This window comes from Lactuca serriola, chromosome 4, assembly GCF_051521515.1.
Source record: "Lactuca serriola cultivar US96UC23 chromosome 4, Lser_US96UC23_V15, whole genome shotgun sequence".
In the NCBI taxonomy this organism is placed as follows: Eukaryota; Viridiplantae; Streptophyta; class Magnoliopsida; order Asterales; family Asteraceae; genus Lactuca; species Lactuca serriola.
Window position 1 is genome coordinate 306454095 of NC_136411.1, and position 3749 is coordinate 306457843.

Genomic DNA, 3749 nt, shown 5'->3' on the forward strand with positions numbered 1-3749 from the left:
ATTTGGAATCCACGTCTGAATTTTTCGGCGTACACTGGATCATCTGCAAAGTAGTCGTTCGCAAATTGGTTGTGTCTGACTTCACAATTTCTCCGTAAGAAAGATTTCTTGTTTTTTTGGTGCGAAATTTCGCCTTCATTTTCTTGTAAATAAGCATGTGTTATGAGCATGACGTCCCCGATAAACCCCGTTTTCCACAACACCAACATATCTAACGATGTGGAAGAAGTTAATTTCGGAATTCCATGCCTAATTGTACGTCTCTATGATAAAGTTCTTGTATTTACCTTTAGCTTGATTATGAGAATTCCAGTTTGATTTGGTGATGATGATGTGTTAAGGGACGTAGTTTATAGATTGTGGAACAAAGAAATTGGAGTGTTTATTTAGGTCTGACATTAACAAGGCCCAATTTCTTCTATTAACAATGCTTCTATAAAGATTGATATATAATAACTAGAACAACTGTTTAATTTGTATAAATGTTGAGACAATTTATTGAAAATGTTTTAAGGGAAGTTGCATCATGATCTTCCATGAACTCTCTGCATATTGAATATGATCCTCGGGTGATTAATTTCAGGCAACTTTTGGAGGTCTTCTGGTCTAGCCATGACTCTAGGCAAGTCTTTGGTCAAGGTCCTGATGTTGGCAACCAATACAGGTGTGGCCATATTGCCCTTGTAATTTCTTTCATTTATCTGTGTATTATCAGATCCTACTTTCACTTCAAAATATCTACCCAATTATAGCATTATATTTTCAATTTCTTTTTTTTTTTGTTTATTATTAGAATTTCATCTTTTCAAATGTTATTAAACAGGTCTATTATTTTTGTAATGGAACTGAGGAGTCTAGATTGGCTGTAGTGAGGAAAGAGAGAGAGCAAACTAAGTCATGGGGTAGTATTGTAACTACACAAATTCAACAGCTTGAAAACTTTTATCCAGCAAAACATGAACACCATGTTTGTTTTTCTTTGATTCAATTCTAGATTAAGTTAAATTTATTCAATCAACATCACACTTTCTTTTCTAGAAATAAAAAAAATACAAAATAATTATGTTTGTTGATTTGTGTTTTGTAATTTATTACATATGTGATGGATTAGTGATAGTTAATCACACATGTGAGTTCCTCATAGAGTGGATGATAGAAAATGGAATTGAATTCCAAATTATAAATTGAATTACTTTTAGATTTTGTATTTATAATTCAATATCAGTTTGTAAACATATAAATTTTTTTCTTGTTTTTATCTATTTCAATATAAATAATAAGGACACGACATTAATCCCATAAAAGTCCTTATATTTTGTGTTTTTTTTTTTCAGATTAAACCTCAACTTTATTTTTTTCATGAAAAAGACCATGCATTTTTTTTATTTTTTTCCATTCCTGCCCTTTTGGTCATTTTTCTATAAAAAAAAGGAAATCTTAAAAAAATCTCAATATTTTGGGTCAGTTTGCGGTTTAATACTAACATTTATTTTTTGAACAGAAAAGTCCTGATTATCTAATTTTATATGATACTCTGTCATTTTATGTTGAAAAAAAATAAGTAATGTTTCGTTAATTTGGACAAAATATAAAATCATTGGGACTTTTTTGTTCAATGAATAAAAATCAGGATTAAATAGTATACTAACCCAAAATATCGAGACTTTATCGGAGATTTTCCTAATTTTTTTTTAAATATAGAGTAAATTACATGAATGGTCCTTATGGTTTGGGGTAATTTGTGTGTTTGGCCCCTAACTTATTTTTTTAACTCGGAAGGTCCTGTTGTATGTTTTTGTTACACGCTTGGTCCCTGTGTTAACTAAAAAGACTATTATTTAAATAGGGAAAAATGGTGGGGTAGGTAAGCTAAGATGAGGGCGGGTAGGTGTGGTTGGGGTGTTTTATTTAAATAAATTAAAAAATCAATGGCAAAATAGTCTTTTTAGGTAAGACATGGACCAAACGCGTAACAAAAACAAACAGTGGGACCTTTCGAGTTAAAAAAATAAGTTAGGGACCAAACACGCAAATTACCCTAAATCATAGGGACCAATCGTGTAATTTACTCTAAAATATAAGAGTTTTCTCAGAAAAAACTAAAAAAGTTGAGGACTTATTTACAAACATTTAAAAAGTTGAGGTTTTTTTCCTTAAAAAAAATACAAAGTTGAGGGCTTTTCTGAAAAAATGAAAAAATACAAAGTTTTTTACATAAAAAACATAAAGATAGAGGTTTAAACTGAAAAAAACACAAAATATAAGGTTAAATAAGATGGTGGAATAACTTTAAGTAAAATCCATCAAAGATAGAATCTGAAGGATTTGGATTCTGTCTTTGACTAACGTTGACTTTTGCAGAAATTTGAGCTAAAAAGAAACCCATTCCTTCTTCAAATGATTGGAAATTTGGTGGAAGAAGAATTGGAGAAATCAAGATTGGCGGCAAAGCTAAACGGGTATGCAGCAGAGTTAAGTCCACCAAGAATCCAAACCCGAATCGATGGAAAACTTAATGAAATTATCAGAAAAGGGTGGCCCATTTTAACACAAGTGTAGTACCTATTATAATAATATTTTGTACTTTTTTTTAACTACTTGAGTTCATATTTTGGAGGGTTTTTTGTATTCTTGTATTTTGACAGAATGTTTTGGAAAGAATTAAAATTTGTCTAGGAAATTGGAAGTAACTGATTATTCTAAAATACGATGTTGGATAGGGGTTAGATTTTTGAAAAATGGATTATGTATTATTTTTTTAGGGGATTTTTATCTGGTTAGTTATTATTATCGGGTCGGTTTTTGGAGTTGGATTAGAAAAAACATTTGGAGTTGGATTAGAAAAAACAAAACGATTTTTTTTTACATACAAAAATGGCGATTTTACCTCTTACTACCAAAACATAGTATAAATAGGTGTTGGTTGTATCGGTTTGACATGGTGCAAATAATTATAAAAAATGAGAATTTTATCGCTAATTATTGAAATCGATGAGGGTGACATTAATGACGAAGGTGACATTAACAAATTGGACTTGTGTCCAACAATGGATCATACAATCAAGATAATGACTATTTAGCAAGGTTCTAAATAATGTAAGGCGTGACTTGGCGGCAATGTCAAGCCTCAAGCTTTTCTGAGCCTTGGCGAGTCTCAACGTTTTTAAGGCGTGACTTAAGGCGACAATTTTCTATATAATTAATATTTTTATATGTATTTTCAACAATTATTCATTTTTATACACATATATGAGTTAAGGTGGCGTTTTGGCAAACCTTGGCGGCATGTGCAAGCCTTGGAGCCGTGGCGAGCCATGATGGAGCCATGACGAGCTTTTTAGAACATTGTTATTTAGAAAAGTATTAAAAATTGTATTTAGACAAAACTGTATAAAATGGTTTTTAGAAATCTGACATGGTCTTTAAGTTAAAAAAAAAACTTCATAAATAGTCCATATGGTTCCAAATTTTTTAATAAATACTCTTTCAGCATCATAAAAATACTTTTATACCCTTTTTTTTACATCTTTTCAATTAAAATCATTAAAACAAATTAATAATAAAACAACTATGAGTTATCAGCAACCCTGGAGATTATCGGAACACTTAGTGGGCAAACAGCACGCCCTGTAGGAGATCAAGAACCCTAGAGACTAACCGAAGTCTCAATCACATATAAACAACACAAACATATTAATAACATCCGAACCAGCTGGTCATCACATATATACAACTATTCCTTGTTCAAG

General features: G+C 30.9%; 1 pseudogene across 1 annotated transcript; it reads left to right on the forward strand.

Moving 5' to 3' along the window:
• Nucleotides 1-232: 232 nt before the first annotated feature.
• LOC145100679 (peptide methionine sulfoxide reductase A5-like) lies at nt 233-2751 on the forward strand (annotated as a pseudogene). Its single transcript, XR_013705196.1, has 3 exons — nt 233-664; nt 824-967; nt 2362-2751. The product of XR_013705196.1 is annotated as a peptide methionine sulfoxide reductase A5-like (transcript).
• The last annotated feature ends 998 nt before the right edge of the window (nt 2752-3749 follow it).